The sequence below is a fragment of the Leptopilina heterotoma genome, unplaced genomic scaffold (assembly GCF_015476425.1).
Source record: "Leptopilina heterotoma isolate Lh14 unplaced genomic scaffold, ASM1547642v1 Lhet_125, whole genome shotgun sequence".
NCBI lineage: Eukaryota > Metazoa > Arthropoda > Insecta > Hymenoptera > Figitidae > Leptopilina > Leptopilina heterotoma.
Window position 1 is genome coordinate 927259 of NW_025110845.1, and position 19360 is coordinate 946618.

Below are 19360 nucleotides of genomic sequence, written 5' to 3' on the forward strand. Positions count from 1 at the left end.
CCTTAGCAAAAACATTTTTTTTCAATATAGTTATAATTATAAGATTGTTGTAAATTTATTGCACTATAATTTTTTTTTAAAAAGTAATATAAATTTGTGGATCTTTGGCGTTTAGAACTGAAAAATTAATTAATTTTTGACAAAGTTATGAATGTTCGAACACAAAAGTGGTTTCAATCGAAACCGCTGGGCCTTAAAGGGTACAAACATTTCTTTCAAAAGTATAAGTCTGCACTGCAAAAACAAGTGTCTCATTTTGAGACGTTTTGTCTCCATATTTGAAACACATAGATGTCTTGTGTCCACATATTTGAAACAGATATTATGTGTCTCATTTTAAGACGTTATAAAATGTCTCACACATTTAGCACTTCATTTTGAGACACCATGTGAGTTTCGAGTATCCGTCTCACAGTAAGAAGACGTTTTATGTGTCTTATTAGCATTGAGTCACCTCTAATGTTTTAAAATGAGACACGAGATGAAATTAAATGTCTCAATATAAGACAGATTTTGTATCTCAATCGTTTAAACACTTAAAGCAACTCATTTTAAGACACGAGTGGGATACCAGTTTTTGCAGTGTGTAGTTATAAATCACCTTAAAAATTAAGGTCGCTTATTTTTTGAAATTCCGATTTTGCTGATTGATTGGCAATGTTATTAGAAAAAGTTAATAAAACTGATAAGGGATTTCAAACCATTCCACCTACAAAGTATGATCGCCAGAAGTGTACTTTTTAAGTGAATTTTATTTTATAAAATAGGAATTATTAATAATAAGTTATACATCAATTTAAAACAGAATTAACTGAAAACTAAAAAAATTATGAGTTTTACATTTCAAACAGATCTGTAATTAAAATAAATTTTGAAAAATAAAAAGATAAAGGGAAGTTTATTTAATTTTCTTTCGAATTAGTGTACATGCTGTAGACGCAAATTAGGTTAATATATAGAAAAATTTCTAAGTAGAATGGTTATGCTTAATCCAAAAAAGTATTTCTCGGGGACTCTTGTCGAAGTGCGTAAGGCCAATAGGGCAGGAGTATAAACAATAAAAAAAAAAAGTATTAATAAAAATTTTTGAAGCATACACTGAGAGACCTTTGGGTCAGCAGCAGACTTTCGATAGGCTGCTACTGACCATATTGGAGGAACGCTACAGGACTATACTTTTGGGTTGCTGCGGTAAAATCTTGGGCGCGTGACAGTCCCAAAGTTGTTCAGCTGCAAACCAAAGGCGGCATTCCCACTACTTCGGTGAGATGCTCACCAACATTTGGGACTGTCACGCGCCCAAGATTTTACCGCAGCGCACCAAAACCATAGTGGAGCTGCTGTCACATACGTTGTTCCGCTACAGTCCCAAAGGTCTCTCAGTATAGTAACGACATAACAAAACCTGAATAACAAAAGAATATACAGAGCAGATTAATGATGAAATGTTTTACACATCATGAAAATGATATATTGTTCCATAAAACAAATATCTATTTCTTCTTAAAGCTACAGGCATATAATATTGAATCAGCTTTATTTAAAATTCCAAGAAAGTTATAAATGCGTAAGGGTTAAAGATCGCATTTTCCTTTCGATATTTTTTCATATAAACGCTTGAGAATATGTACGCTATTCCAATGGAATTTGACTATTTTCCGGCATTCTTCAATTTTTATAAATCTTTATATAACGAGGTATTTTTTATCAAAAACATTTATTTAATAATAATCAACATTCTTTGCGGGGAATTTAAAAAACGGAATTATTTAAATTAAAAACTGAAGTCAACGAATTATTAAAATTATTGTAAATAGATATAGATATATAGATAAATTCCATTATATTTTATAAATGATATGAAATAATACATAAAATATGATTTCAATAGGTACTATTTTTAAAATATTTTTATTTATTAAACTACAATCGGAACCAATGCGAAAAATCCGGTGTGTGTTTATTCGTTGATTATTAAAAATACCTCTAAAAACACGTATATTTTTTTATTTTTCTGTAAAGAAGTTATTAATATTCAAATATCGCAAAATTATATTTTATGTATTATTTCATACCATTTAATATTCAATCTAGTCATATTTCAATAATATTTTTTTCAATTTTCCAGTTAATTGTATATATGTTTTTTTAAATATTTTCTATTGTTAAAAAAGCAACGGCTTTGGTCGAAATATGTATAATGTAATGACTCTATAAATTTTTGATTTGACAAGAGCAAAGAATAAAAGAGTCAAAATTAATTAATTAACAAAGGAAAAAATGTAATAAATGACGTTTAATTGAAAAAATGTTGTTTTAAAGTAGGGGAGCGTGGGGTAATGGGAGCTTGCGGGTAATGGGAGCTTTTAAATTTCACGTACTTAAAAGCCTTCAAATTCGCTGCAATATCTAGAAAATCTTCTACAACCTTTGTTTATATCATTCCAAAACAAATGATCACATTCTTGACAAATTTTTAGTAAAGACAAGGGAAAATGTATTTTTTGAGTTTTCGTTGTAAAATGCAAAATATTTCTAAACATCACCATAAGTAGTTAAAATCGTATTATTTAGTTCTGTTTTTTCATTATATTATAGGTGAATATGTGTGGATATGTATACTTGTATAAAAATCGAGATAATAATAAAATTTGTTGATGTTTTTATTTTTTTATTCAAATTTTGTCCTGTAAGAATTCTGTGGGGTAATGGGAGAATTAGTGTCAGCCCAAAGAATTTACGTTACTATGTTACGGCTTTCGTTATTTCTTTGAAAATTGTAAAAGATATCACCTTATGAACAAATTTTTAATTAAAAAATAATTTTTGGTGGAAAAAATGAAAAATTTAATTTTTTTTAAAAAATTTTTTATTTATTTATAATTTAGGAAAAAAATTATTCTAAGTCTAAAGTTTTGGCTTTATTGTAAGTATTAACACTTTTTTCTATTAGAAAACAAAAAATATTCCTAAAAAATAAAAGTTTTTTAAATTTCAAGTGAAAGCTCCCAATACCCCACAAATTGGGTGATGGCAAAAAATGTATTTTTTTTTTGAAAATTTTTTTTTTCCAATTTACTTTCTCTTTTTAAGTTTCTAATTAAACATAATTAAAGATAAATAACGAAATGAGTAGAAAATTATGAAAACAATGTATTATTATAAAGATAAGTTGGTTTTTTTAATAATTTTCCTTAAGGGGCTCCAATTCCCCCACGCTCCCCTAAAATGAAAATCGATGTTAATAACTTAAGAAGATAAATTTTCGTTTTGAAATTATTTTCATTGACACACATATGAGTGTATGTGTATGGTTTTCAGAGAGTAGGTATATAGATTTGATTCAATATTTGTGTTACGTGGCGTTGGCTTATTGCCTTTATAATTAGGTACTCAGAGTACTCACACGCTATGCTAAAAGTACGAACGTCTCAAGGGTATATGATTCCAGCAAAGGTAAAGGCTAGAGTCGTAGAACTACCTTTGTCCGGCGACTGACAAAGTTCAAATATTAACTTTACTGCTACACGGAAAAAATTAATTTAGTACGTTTTACGAAACTAATTTTGGAATAGCGGATACGGAGAGGAGTTTAGTATAAGATAAAACAGAATCAATAGTAATATATGATGACTGCGTTTCTCGAAAACTCAAAAAAAATTCTATGGAATTCACAAATGATCGGTTGGACGTTCTAATTCAAGAGTTTTGTAAAATGTTTAGCCTGAAGCGCATGCGCCACGGAAAAAAATATTCACGGAGAAAAAAACGAATAAAGCAGAAAAAAGAATTTCTTAATGTACCAATGAGCTCTCAAGACCATTTTTTCTCGTCTTCTATAGGAGATAGATGATTGGTTCGACACATGTGACTGCACTCTACAACGCAATGGTTCGCTTGGATTGGCTTATTTTATTCTGACACTAACTAAACGGAAATACGCATACATATAAACGAATTCTGACGCAACGCACATACAATATAACTCGCACTTGTAGATGAAAGAATTGAGTTTCTTTATATACTAACTGAGGAGATTAAAACTGCGCTTGTGAGAAATGTCAATATACTGAATATTAATTTTTAAAAAAATCATTTTTTTAAAAGTTATACAAAATATTTTATGGTTTTTAAAATAACATTTTTTGATTATAATTAGTTATAAAATCTCTATAAAATTTTTCAATTTTTAGAAAATAATTTTATTCTTAATTTTAAATTATAAATAAATTGACAAAAAATTTTCAAAATTAAATTCAAACTCAAAAAATGTTTATATTAAATTGTCTAAAATTTGAAGTAATAACAGTTAAAACTTGAGAAATTAATATATATATTGTCATCGGTAAATATTATGATAAACTATAAAATTTATTGGACTGTAAATTAAAAGAAATTAATAATAATTAAAAGTTTGGATTACAAAAGCACATAAAAAATGTTACGAATTTGGAACAATGAAATGTGAAATACGTAAAAGAAAACAATTATCCAAATGTTACCGGCAGGTAAAGCAGTTCTCTTTTTCCTTCCACATATTATATCTATATACAGCAGACAAGTTAATACCGACGCGACGAGACAAGCTTCAACATATCTATTTATAACGCGACTTTTGGTACACCCCGTATAGAATTTTACGAAACTTTGTGTTCGAGAATTCACGATAGACAGCGAAGTGGAAACTCAAACCACGCGTTTTTAGATTGCACGAAACATTTTTACCATTTTCTGATAAAATGTTCACCAGAAAATACGAAACATTTCTACATTCAAGCTTGTTTTATAAATTACAACACTGGTTGCAGTTTCTCGACAATTGTTCTGCTTAAAGTAGTGAAAGTTTCTGGGTTTTTGAAAAACTTCGTCTAGGAATCTTAAATATCCGCTAGTGCGAAATTAGTTTCGTAAAATCTGCTGAACTTATTTTTTCCGTGTATAGAAATCATTGCACCGAAATATTCAAATTTCATCCAATTTAACTTTAAAATCATAGAAGTATTTCTGAAAAAAACACTAAAAATATATATTCTCAGTATCATACAACTCCGTTTCAGATATCATGCAAGCTTGCTATGTTGCCGAAAAATTTCACTGTCTAAATTTGAATTAATGAAAATTACTAATTAATACAACGTCCAAGCGACTGTTCTTCCACACAGAGAAAATTATACGGAGAAAAATGAGTTTGGATATAAAATATGGATTAAAATTTCTTCAACAGATATTAAAATTATTTTATGTAACTCAGGCGTATTATAGTCACTTTATATACCTGTACATGTGACCATTATTGCCCTAGGGTAATAATGGGTACTTTATTGCCCTAGAGTAATAATAGGCACTTTATTGACCAGCTGGGTTATATGGAGAAACTTAGCATGCACCGGTACATGTAGCATAGAGTGACCATAATACGCCTTTGTTGCATAATTTACTATAAAATAGATCAACAATTCAGTAAAGTTTGATAAAATTTTAAGAAACAAAAACTTTTTGTTTGTAATAAGAAACTAATTCTTGTTTAAAAGTCCTTCCTAGAAATAATTTTGTTTTTTTCTTTGCTTTCATGACTTTGTAAGAAAAAGAGTCAAAGTGTATATTATATACAGCAGAAGGTCGACTATTTCCGAGGGAAGTTTTACGAAAGAAAAAGGAAAACTGGGTCGAATCACGTAACTGGGGATCCTCGTCACGTTTTTGTGTTATGAAAATAATAGAGACTGAACAAGGTATCGGCAGATGTTACCGCTTGAAACGATATCAACCTTATCGCTCTCTGATTTCTTTAGTGAAACCATCTGGCGATGATTCTTTTGCCAACTTTCAACGCTATTTGTATACTAACTAGATAATTTCTTTATTTTTTTTATTTCTTGCCCGTATAAGGTTTATAAAAATTCAAAGAAAATATAAATTTTCTTTACTCCAACCCACCAAAAAAAGAGAGCTTCCTTTTTCTTATAATTTTCCACACGATTTCAACATAAACTACACTTTCCAAGCTATACATGAATCCTTAGGAAGTTTTTTTTCTCTTCTTTTTCATATACTTCTCTCGCAAAGAATAACGTTACGAATTTATTGCGAGACATTTTGAACTTTTTAAGAAACGTTCTTTCACAATTTTTCAAAATATTATTTTCTTTGAAAATATAAAAAAAATTTTATTTGCAGTCTTTTTTCTCTTTCGAAATTTTATGGTAAATTTTATTTTCTTAAGAGAGAAAAGATATTAAACTTTCTTTAAAAAGTAATTACATTTTAAATCTTAAATAATTAGTATGAATTAAAATTTTTCAGAATTTTAATAACTAGAGGCATCAATTTTCTTTTTATATGAAGAGTGTAGATCAATTTATCTTCTTCGTTTCTCATTACATAAATTGCGAGACTTATCTTAGTGACATTTACGGAATCGATTTACGGAGAGTGAAAAAAATCCCACGTTAATCAAATCTATTCATCATTGCAGGTTATTATGAAATTAATAAACATTCTAACAATAGTCGTTAGTTTATTAAATATAGCTAGCTAGTAGGTAATTATTTAATTTTTTAAATAGAATTTTAAATATTTAACTATTTTAACATCATTATACTTTATTATAGAAATTTTGCGGAAATATTACATTGAAATACTCATGATATGTATTTTAGAGAAATATTTTTAAGGGACCATTCAACACAGGGAGGAAAGTCATTCATTTCTTTTTTATGGTCTCTGATTACGAATCTGAAGTCAGATTTTAAAAATTTTAAATGACGGATCCAAAATGGCGGACGAAAATTTTAAAAATTGATGGATTTTAATGAAATTTGGTATCTAGGGGTTTATGAAGTCGCTGATTACAAGTACGAAGTCAGATTTTCAAAATCCAAAATGGGGGTCAAGAATTTAGAAATCTGTTTAATTTTTATGAATTTTTAATTTTGAAAATCTGACTGCAGATTCGTAATCCGCGACCCTAAATACCCCTAGATACCAATAACCCTTGGCTACCAAGTTTAATTAAAATCCATCAATTTTTTAAAAAATTTGTATACCATACCATTAAAGGGAGCGTTCATAAATGATGTCACGCAATTTTTTGGGATTTTAGACCCCTCCTCCCCCCTGTCACGCAATTTCATGCAATTTCACATGTAAAAATACATTGTGTCACGTTTAGTAGAGACCCCCCCCTACCCCCAAAAACGTGACATCATTTGTGAACGCTCTCAAAAATTTGACATGTTTTTTGAGGTTAGGAAAAAATATACACATGCTGGACCAAAACGGACACCGAATTCGTGTTCAGCGGCCCAAAATATATGGGGGTAGGGTACTCTGATCTCCCAACCCCGTCACTTTTTTATCCCACCCATTATTATTATTATATACAAAATCTTTTTTGTTTTGCAAAAAACTATTAAAAATCATTAAATTTTATTTCTGTCAACTTTTAAAAAATTTGGTCCCCATATTGGTTCTACCATTTTTAAAATCTGACATCAGATTCGTAATCAATGATTCCGATAACCCTCGAGAAATGAATTTCGATCGAAACGCAACAATTTAAAAATTATCAGCCGTATTGGGTCCGCCATTTTGAATATGCCTAAAACCCCTCAAAAAAAATTCGATCGAAACGCATCAGTTTTAAAATAATCCGCCATATTGAATCCACCATTTTGAATTTTGAAAAACTGACCTTAAATTTGAATTCAGTAACCCCAAAAACCTTATGTATGTGATGAAATTATATTTTTTGGAAACTTTTTTTTCGGGCCGATTGAAGCCCACAAGCGATTTTTAACTGGACTGCGAAGAGGTTAAGACACGGGTCTATTCTACTAGTATGAAAAAACCACAATAAATATGAGTTCTTACCCCATTTTTTGTGATTTCAAAAAGGACTTTTATAAAATTCTGTTGGGAGATAAAATTCAACTTCCTTTTTTACAAACGTCTTTTCAAAAAGTGGACTAAAAAACCATTTTTCGAAAGAAATTCTTATTTTCATAAGTCAAATAAATTTTCCAGAAAATTTATGACAAGTGAATATAATTCTAATTTGTAACTCGAAATTTCTCAGTGAATGAAAGTTTGATTATTTACATCCCTGGAGGGCTTGAGAGGAGTGAGGTAAATTTCAAAGCACTACCCCGTGAAAGCGGTGGTCAGGTGACTTTAGTATAGTTGACTATCAAGATACCAAGTTTGATCTTATGACCTCATCTTAGTTGAGTAAAAAGGATGAAAGAGGGGATGAGATTGGGAGAGGAGAGTTGAGATTTTATAGACTAAACTATGCTCCTGTTTGAGACTCCACAAGGAGTTCTTTTTACCACAGTCGTCAAAGTAAAAAAGCTCGTTTTAGTCAGATTGGATGTCTTCTTTTTTCCACCCATTCTACCATCTTTTTCTTCCCTCGTTTATCCAACCCCATAATCTTTTCAAGAGGAACAAGAATCAAGCCCTCTTTCTCTCTTAGGATTCTTCGTTTTCATGCATGTCTGCGCATCCTCGTTACAATTTATCCAGAAATTTCTTATGCTCCTTAATCGCTACTTACAATAAATGAAAGACATTTCCTTGGCAATAAGCAGTTTCGAAAATTTCCGCAGGTGTTATTTTCGAGATCGTAGCAGAATGCTTTTCCATTCATGAAAGTAGTATAATACTCGAAAACTTTGTATTGGGGTTTTTTTTAAATATTGAAAAATTTTTAATTATTTTCTTAAACAGTTGTTAATTTTTTTTAAAGAAATATGTCATTGTGTTGTTTAAAAAATTGTAAAGCATGATACAAAAATTCAATCATTAAAAAAGTTTTACTTTCAAAAATCTTTAATATATTGAGCAAAGTTATTTTTGCTTCTAAAAAATTAATGTGTTAATTTTCGTCAATTTTTTTTATGATTTATATTAATTTATAAAAAATGTGTAATGCAAAGTTATTATTATTTAAGTAATGTTTTATTCCTTGATTTCACGAAAAATGTCTGAAAATAATGCATCTAAAAATGAAGTAAATTTTTATTTTTCAGTAAAAGCTTAAGTCTAATAAAAGAAGTAATAGAGTGGAAAAAAAATGTTTTTTTCATAGTAAAGAGAAAATGAAGAAAAAGAAGCTGAAAATTCACTTTAAAATAAGGAAGATTTTTTATAGATAATGTCAGTGGCGACAGTTCGCAAACACAAGGTAATCTAACTTCACAGTATATAGCAACTCTAACTAAATAGAATTTTCCAGCTGACTTTAATAGTTTAAAGTTAAGCGTATAAAGTCTTTTCACTTCTCAGTGTCTCGATGGACCGTAACGAGTTTTGTTTCGGCTCCATTTCAAGTGAATTTCGTCTGGAGAAGGAAATAAATAAGTTTCCTTTTTCTAGTGCTTATCTTGCCTCCTTATCGCACTTTAAATAATTTGCCACTGAAGGAAGAAGAGGAAGAAAAGGATTCTTGCTGTTGTCGCTGATCTAAATGTATTTGAATGGACAGGCACTCAATTTAATGAACGTTTTCGTCACATAGCGTCGCGGATGTGCATGCAAATGAAATAACTCCCAAGACGAAAGAAAATGTCGAGAAGCGACTGCGAATCAACGAAACATAATTATTGTCTAACTTGCTTCTCCTCAGTTTTTCACTACAGAAACATAATTGGTACATATATATATATATATATATATATATATATATATATATATATATACATAGAGAGAGAATTGGAATAATGAGGTCCAATGTGCACTTGTTTCTCATGGGAATTCATTATAATCGGAATTTCAAAAAGAGATACTCGAGACGTATTTAAATGCAAAAGAATTTTATAAATAGCTACTGTTCACTAGTTTATAACTTTATCTCGTTGGTAAATTTTATTTAAAATTTCATCTTTTCACAATCAACAAAAGAAATTATAACTTATCTTAAGCTCATGAGTTGACTAAATGCGAATTCAATATAACACTTGCAAAATTCAAAATGTCGGATCCAATATGTCGGACATTTGTGAAATGTCCCAAAGACGTTTAATGAAATTAATACTTACATGCAAAAACAAGTTTTCGAGAAACCAGCTGTTAAAACAATTTGTTCCGTCAGTTTTTTGTTAGATATTATTTTATTAATTTAGTACTCAAAGGTTTTTTAGATCTCTGACTACGAATCCAGTGTCAGATTTTAAAAACTTCAAAAAATCGGACCCAATATGTAAAACATGGAAAATATAACAATTCGAAAGAACTGGAATTTTATAACAATTTCCTTAACTTTCTTCAGAAAAAGTGAATTCTTGCACGGAGAAACTTTTAATACCACTAATTCTTAAAACTGGTGAGACATTTTAGTATGTTAGGTTAGATTCAAGGGAAAAACGACATAGGTTATAGAAATTGCTATTGAGACTATCAAAAACACTCATTCAGTATATATTTTACAGTTCTTCATAAGGAAACTAACGAAAATTAGTATGTTGTTTTAGAAAGAAAATAATAATTTTTGCAAAGTTGGGAAAGCCATGAATTAAAAAGAAACACAACAAATTAATTGTCTATAGATACTCATAGAGACGATAGTGATACTTGGATCTGATGGTAGATGGCATTAGTGAATGTCACTATAACTGTAGGTAAATATATTTAACACGACGTAAGAACCTAACCTAACCTATATTATTAACGCACACACGCACATGCAAGTAAAGACACGACGATTGGTCACGGAAACCGAAAGATCGCACGATTCGTTAGAAGTACACAGCTGAATCGTCCTTATATATTAAACGAGTGGAAAAATATGTGCCTTCGAGAGAGAGCATTTTTTTAAAATAACTTACTAATCAAATTATGTAAATAAGTAAAAGTCGTGAAAAAAATTATGTTATATTGAGGAACAGTTCTTGAATTTAATTTGGCATGAGGAGACATTCACGTTTATTAATAAAAGGTTTTTTTCTTTCATACACGTGTGAATTTCAACTTCGAAAACATTAGGGTTAGTTCGCGACGTCAGGTGATGGACTCGGTGATGCTCGGGCGAAATCGGTTAAGTCCGCCCGCAGTCCTTCCAAAATTGGTATGTTACGTTAGAATGTCTGTTATATATTCTATCTATATGTGGAAAAAAGGTTAGAATTACCGTATTATTTCACAAACAAAAACTAGCATTTTATTCTTTTCTAAAGAAAAATAAGACTATTTCTAATGCAGATAGTAATTTTTGTACACCGAAGGTTGCTTAATATATAACGAACTTATCATATTTTCGTATTAATGTTGAAATTATTAGCACAACGCACGAAAAATCCTCACATTCTAACGTACTTTTAGAATAAAGATAACCAAATATATTTAATATTAGAAGAAAAAGTTTCTCCGTGTGCAAACTTAAATGAAATTGTTACCATATATAATATATTGTAACAGATGGAAAATATGTTTCAATAAAATTGTACGATATTATATTCTTTGAAGAAAATTTGTTAAAGTCAAGAATTTTCAATAAACTTCAATCTAAATTTTTGAGACGAGACTTTATGTATAATATATTTCTATATTAATAGTTTATTCTTGATTTAAAGTTTCTTTCAGATCACCGTCTTTTATTTTAAAATTCGATGAACTAAGACGGATATAATAAAGCAATTTTTTTATAACTTATATTTTCAAAAATAAAAATTAATTGTTGTTGTTGCTATGCCTATCTTAATATTTAATGATGATTACAGATCGAAAAAAATTACTGCGGGCGTGATATTTTTAAAACATCTTAATCAATTTAGTTTAAATAGAGCTCAAAATACTTATGTACTTCAAAAACCTTTCTTTACCATGTAAAAGTATTTTTACATAAAAAATAGTCTTAAGAGCTGTTTTTTTTTAATTAAGTCAATATATCATTTAAAAGTTTTTAAAAAGTCTAATTTAATTCGAGTTATTATAAAATTGTCCCCTTAATACTTGCTTAATTAATCCTCCGATAAAAAATAATTACACTCAGACATTTTTTTAAATAGGTACTACTTCTCTGGGAAAGAAAGTTGTGTCAAGTAAACTGAACCGGGGAAAGTTTCCCAAGTTATCCGTGTAAAATCATTTTAAATAACTCGGTTTTAATTTTATTATTCTAATTACAAAAAAATTACCCAAATAGCATTAACATCATTTTTCTTCTTCTGTTCACAAAAATATTGAAAATCTTTTACTTATATATTTTTCAAAGTGATTATAAAATAATGCATAATAATCCCTGTCTATTAACATAAAATGGTATTTTCCGTTTTGTTATATTAATGAATTTTAATACCTATTGTACAAAAAGAAATTCCTTTTTTGTAGTCCCCTTTTATAATAAATGTAATAAATTTTATAATAATTAAAAATTTAAATTCAAAGATAAAGACAATCTTACTTATTATATATAAAATCAAAAAACGAGAATAACTTCAAAGTTATTATTATTATCACTAGCAACAATTAGCGCGCTAAAGCGCGCGGCTAACTTTTTTCTGACTTTTTTAAAAATAAAATTAGCAATTTTAAAAATAATAAAAATTAAATATTTTCTAATTTAAATTTTTGTTCAAAACACTAAAAAGAATTCAATTTTTGAGAAATTACAAATAATTGCAGAAATTCAATTATTTCAAACAAAATAAAATTCAACTATGTTCAAAATTTGAAAAAAAATTCTTGTCCTAATTTCAATTATTTTCAAAAAAATTTCTAATTTAAATGATTTTCAATATCTAAGATTTTAATAAAATTTCCCAAAACGAATTCAATTATTTAAAAATTTTTTTAATAAAATTGTATGTAAACATTTAATTATTTTCATAAAAAATAATTTAAAATTTATGAAAATAATAATTGAATTAAAATAATAAAAATAATTTTGATGAACTTACAGTAACAATATTCTCATAATATAAAATAATGATTTTATCTCTCGGTCATCTTTAATTATTAGAAAACATGAAGAAATCGATCACTCCGAGTCCTCGACTCGTAGCAATCGATATCTTCATGTTTTATAACAAATACTTTTATAAGTTGCGTTTAATTTAAAAAAGGTTTGAATTTGAAACTTTTGAATGTCTTAATTCCTGTGGAAAAAATCCTGTTCCAAAAATAAGTTTGAAAATAGGAATTATGCAAATATTTTTCTTCTTTTTCTAAAACAAAATATTAATTTTGTTAAAAAAATTGTGATTCATAAACAAAAATAATGCAAAATAAATAAATTTAATATTTCTTAATCACAGTTGTTTAACAATTTTCTAATTTTGTTTAGAAGTAAAGAACGAAAATCTACATAATTTCAATTTGACAAAACATAATATTTAACAAAATTCTAGTCTTTTAATGAAAAGAAGAAAAAAAAATTCTGATGATTTCTATTTGTCATTACAATTTTGAATTAATTATAAAATAAAAATAATTATAACATAATAATATAATATACCCTATATCTAAAGTTAACAAAAAACAAAAGTATACACAAAAGACAACTTCAGAGTGCGAGGGACAGAAAAAATGAAAGAATGAATATGGAGATTATTATAGTTAATTACTATAAATATATATAATATAATATAATTTATTATTTAGTATATCTATATTGTTATAAAGTTATGCATATAAAAAATGAGTTTTGAAATAAAAAAAAGAAAAACTGAGTGAAAAATTTTCAAGTTTCATTTTAAAAGTTCCATTTTCCTGTTTAGAGAAAGTCACATGGGAAAAGTAAGTTTGTGGAAAGCAAAGGGGGTGAATTTATCCATGAACATGCTTCAACCCTCTCTCACAAAGCCATTATTTACTAAAGTGTCTTGCTGTCAAGAACAATTTGTTCTCCTTCTTTCACGCAGTATATAAATCTTTCATCTTTTGCTCAGCACAACTTAAAAATTCGAATTCACACTAAACACAATAGATAAGTATAGTGTGTAACAAAATAAAAAAGAAAACGAGAACATAGAAAAATCAATCATAACTTACCACTATTCTTTTGTGAAAGATATTCACTTGTTGACTTTTTCTCTTATATCTCAAACCTGAAACAAAAAGAAACAGTAGAGATAAATAATACGTATATATATACATAGAGTGGAAAAATATAAAATAGGTACATAAAAATTAAAATAAACTAGATTTAAGCAATAATCAAATATATTTTATAATTTGTAATGTAATTTTAGTTCCGGAAATATCTGTATATCGTGAAGAATTTTTGAGTCGGTTATGTAATGTAATTTCTACTATGACTTTCACTTTTACTTTGAAAGATTTTTTATTCCCTTTCATTTTCACTTTCATAGTTTTTTATTATCACTTTCTTATCAAAATGAATGTTAAAAAAAGTGAAAATAAATATATCAAAGTGAGTGAGAAAGTGAAGATAAAAGTGAAAGTGAAAATAAATGTGGAAATAAAAATCTTCCATAGTGAAAGTGAAAATGAAAGTCAAAGTAAGTTTCTAAAAAGAATCCTATATTATTTTTTATCTGAATTTGATTTATGGTGAAACTTCCGATTCAAATAAAAATTCTATTGGAATCTCTTCCAAAATCGGTTAGAATTTCAGTGCGATTTCAAAGGAAATTATTATTGAAAATTCTGTCAATATCAAAAAAACTTTTTCAAATGGAATAATTTATTATTCATAAAAAAAACTTTTATTCTTAAAGAATTGTGTTTTTTTTAATATCAAAAAAATGTGGTGTTACATATTAGTTTTAAACTTCACTAACAGCTGTTACAGAGGAACAACAAGTGAAGCATTATTAATTCTGAAAAACTCGAAAACACGTAAGCGTAAAAAACATGCGTTAAAACATAAATGATTCGCCGGAAGCTGATGTTAATTCACGCGAATAAACAGTTTGTATCCGGTAGTTCATCCGTAAAATCTGTGACGCGTATCCATTTCAGGTTTATAGATTTTTCATTAAAGTTTCTTGTTTTATAAATGACACTTAATTGACATTCACAACATTTCCGATTCGGTACTTTATATAATGTTTTATAAACATTATTATTTTAATAATTCCATCATTTTATTATTACGCAATTATTTAATAATTCACTAGTATTTATTATACAATTTACTATGTTCTAATAAAAAATATTATTTGTTTCTGTTTGGATTTCATTTTTCTAATTTACTCACTTAATAATAATAATCCATTCCTATAATATAAAATTATCTCTTTACCGTCGCTGATTCAGAAAGTTTTTCAAGGTCATAAGTCAAGTTAAAAATCCCCCTAGGGGCCATTATATTACACGTCAAGGTTTAGGGCAAATTTGACCTGTTTTTGAGCTTCATGACCAAGGGCCGAAACCTTTATGGATTGTAATAATAGATAATTTACTATTTTTTAATTTTATTTACTTTGATATAAAGTTTTTTTCTTGGCTATTTAGTACTTTCAACTTTATTGTTATTAATACATTATAAATATAATTAAGCTCACAATGTTTAATGCCTAGAATTAATTTACAAAGTCTATATTAATAGTTTGTACAGATATAACCGCAACGTGAGGTTTAATGTTCTATTAAAATTTTCACACATTGTTATCAATTCAACAAGGGAATGATAAAATTCATAATCTCCGAGGACGTGATAGGAAACAATGACGGAAATCTCGATGGCGTAAAGTATGCTAATACCAACGCTCTGTACATATATTCACGCGAATTGAATTTCAAAGTACGTTACATAATATCATACACTGCTTTTAACAAATCAATTAGTATAATACAAAATAATTAAATTTAAATTTACTTTAAAAATTGCTCAGCTTGCCAATTCACATCATTTCACTGAGTAAAGCATTTTGCGTATCAAGTATATTAGTGGAAATGAAAATGGGCTAATAATGTTAATAATGTAAATTGTTAAGCTACAAAACTGAAGCTAATACTGAAGCTAATCGTCTTTTATTTCAAGTCTTAACTAAAACTATCATCAATAAATAGTTATTTATTAACTAATTAGTTAATTAATTAACATTAGTTACTATTACAGGCTTCACACTCATCTACTAAAACGTACTATTTACTACTTTTTTACGTTATGCCACTATTTGGGTACTTTTTTAAAATTTTAGCCACTAAAAGCTACTATTTCTGTTTTTTTCGAGAATTTTTACTACTTTAAATTCGCTAATTTTTAGAAATCAACAAACTATTCTTAAAAATTATAATCAAATTCTTTGAAAAGATTCAATTATTTTCAAAAAATATTCGAAATTAAATTTTTTTTCAATATCTAGTATTTTTATTAAAATTTTACAAAAGAATTCAATTATTTAAAAAAAAGGTGATAAAATTCATCCAAAATTCAATTATTTTCATAAATAATAAAATTTCCACAGGGATTCAATTAATTTACAATAGCATTTTCAAAAAAATTTCGAATAAATCAATTATATAACAAAATTTTATACAATTCTTTACAATAATTCAATTACTTTCACTAATAATAACATTTTTCATGAGAATTTAATTTTTAAACAAATTTCTGATATAATTCTAAACAAGAATTCAATTATTTTTATAAATAATAAAATTCATCGCAGGATTTCAATTATTTTTAATACAATTTTTCAAGAATTGATCAAAAAATGTAATTATTCTTAAAAATTTAATTTCAATTCCTTATTTAAAAAAATATTTTTTTAAAATTGTTTAGAAGAATTCAATTATTTATATAAATATTAGATTTTTTCACAGGAATTCAATTATTTACAAAAATATTAGATTTTTTCACAGGAATTCAATTATTTACAAAAATATTATATTTTTTTACAGGAATTCAATTATTTTCAAATATTTTATTCAAATTGTTCGAAAGACATCAATTATTTTAAATAAAATTTAAATTAAATTTTTTTGAAATAATTCAATTATTCTTTTAGATTTTAATTAAATTCTTTCCAAGAATTTAATTATTTACATAAATACACTGAGAAAAATAGATATTAAGCCTTATTATCTAGATATTAATGGTCAATATCTGTGACAGTGAACTATGTAAACATCTTAGATGTTCAAATTAAATATTTAAGATATTGGAAAAAGACTTGTTCAAACATAACCTTACATTTACAGATTATACTTTTTAACATCTGAGATATTAAATCATAACATCTGGTTGATATGCATTAGCATCTTCTCTTAATATCTATATATTAAGATTTTTAATATCCAGTTTTCTCAGTGTAATTCTTCGAAAGAATTCAATTATGTCGATAAATAACAAAATTATTCCCGAAAATTAAATTATTTTAAGGCATTTTAATATTATAATAAATTCTTTGAAAAATTCAATATTTTCATAAATAACAATATTCATCACAAGAATTCAATTATTTTTAAAAGTAATAAATTTCTTCTTGGAAATTCAATTATTTTTAAAAATTCAAGTAAAATTGTTCGCAAGAATTCAATATAAATGATAAAATGCTTTTTAGGAATTCAATTATTTTCAAAAAAATTTAATAAAATGCCACACAGGCATTCAATTATTCTCAAAAATTTGAATAGAATTCTTTGTAAAATTTAATTATTTTTAAAAACTTTTCGCAATTCAATGTTTTGCAAAATCTACTATTTTCATAAAATTTCCAAACAGAATTTAATTATTTAAATACATTTTTTGTAATAATCTTCGTAATTCAATTATTTTCATGAATAATAAAAATTTCTCAGGAATTCAATTATTTAAATTAGAATTTGTATGAAATTAGTCTAAAGAAATGAATTATTTCAAAATTTTTATAAAATTCTTCGTAAGAATTAAATTATTTTTATAGGGTAGAGGGCCCCAAGGTGGACACCCTAGAAAATTCTTGTGAAATATTTGGCAGCACTGAATGCTTCGGGTTACTTTCATTGTTTATGAATACGAAGTTTTTGGTAATGTTTAGTAGACGTGGATAACTAAACACGTTTGTTTCTAACTGAGACATTATTAAATTTCGGTAAAAAAATTTTTGTAAGCATTGTTTTTTACATATATTTTTTATTATCTTAATAATCATCATCTTTTTTCAATCATCTTTTTTTACATATATCAAAAGTTTTACGTAAAAAAAATTTCTTGCAAAGTTTGGAGTCTGTTTACTACGGATTTTTTAAATAATACGAATTTTAAATTATAAACTTTTAACATTGATTCTTATGGAGAAATGTGAAATTTATCCTTTTAATTGAAAAAAAATGTTGAAAGAAATCCAAATAAATTGATGTTTTTTAAAAAATAAGTGCAAGGAGATATCACAAATCGTTTCAAATAAAAATTATACCATGTTGCCGGAAATATATTAAAAAAATTTAGAAAATAGTAAAAAAAATATGATCTGTTACCTTTTTTAAATAACAAAGAAAGAAGAACGGCAACGTCACTTTTACTTGCGATATGAAACTTGTAAACAAAGAAACTGATATTTTTATCATTTCATGGTTATAAATATAATAAAATTGAAAGTAAAATAGAAAAAGGTTTTTTAAAAAATTTTCTTCTCAACAGTAAATTACATGCACTGACATTTTTCTGCATTAATAAAGAATATTTTAATTCTAACCAACTAATCATAAAACAATAACATTCGTGCTATTGACGATTGTGAAGTTGTCAGATTTCAACACGACAGTTATAACATAGTATTAGTTTATATACGAATATAACATTTTTCTAGTGTGTGTGACAGTAACAAAAAAAGTTTTTTTCTGAAGTATGAATATATCCCATATGAAACATCTCATTTTGAGGTTTATATTTTTGTCAGGGAAAGTCGTGCACGTTCATCCTTAAAGAGTGATACTGTGATTACAGTTAATTGTTTAAAAGTTCTAAACTTTATGGTAATTTCGTTTACATATAATACAATAATATTATAAATGAATATCGATAAAATTGTGTGTTACACAATTTTTTGATAACTTTTAAAAAATGTCGTCCTGGCCCTAAGGTGGCCACCATGCGTTTTTATGTAAAATCACTTTTGAATTTTTTTACGATGTAATATTTATCAAAATATATTATGGAAAATGTAAATTTTGTCGGTTTGGAAAATTTTATGATGAATAATAAAATAATTTAGTTTTTAATGTATGAAATAGGTTAAATAATTAACAATATTTCAAAATAGCTTCTTATAAGCAAAAAACAGAGTTTGCAACTATTGATTCTGTGACTATAAGCCAAAGACAATACATTTCAAATAAAATTACCTTAAATTGATGTTTATAACTATTTTTTTAATTTTGCAGTGAATTTTTGAATGGTGGCCACCTTGGGGTTACTTTTTTTAAAGCAAAATTTCAGCTGTTTTTCCAAAGTCGCCTAAGATTTATTTTC

The 19360-nt window shown here is 26.8% G+C and overlaps 1 protein-coding gene across 2 annotated transcripts in view; it reads right to left on the reverse strand.

Moving 5' to 3' along the window:
* The window catches only part of LOC122512755 (CD151 antigen-like), a 410729-nt gene that overhangs the window by 167695 nt on the left and 223674 nt on the right, over nucleotides 1–19360 (reverse strand). For both annotated transcript variants that reach the window (XM_043628790.1, XM_043628791.1), the window contains one exon: nucleotides 13990–14045. The gene's annotated coding sequence lies outside the window, so the exon portion shown is untranslated. The remainder of the gene's footprint in view (nucleotides 1–13989; nucleotides 14046–19360) is intronic.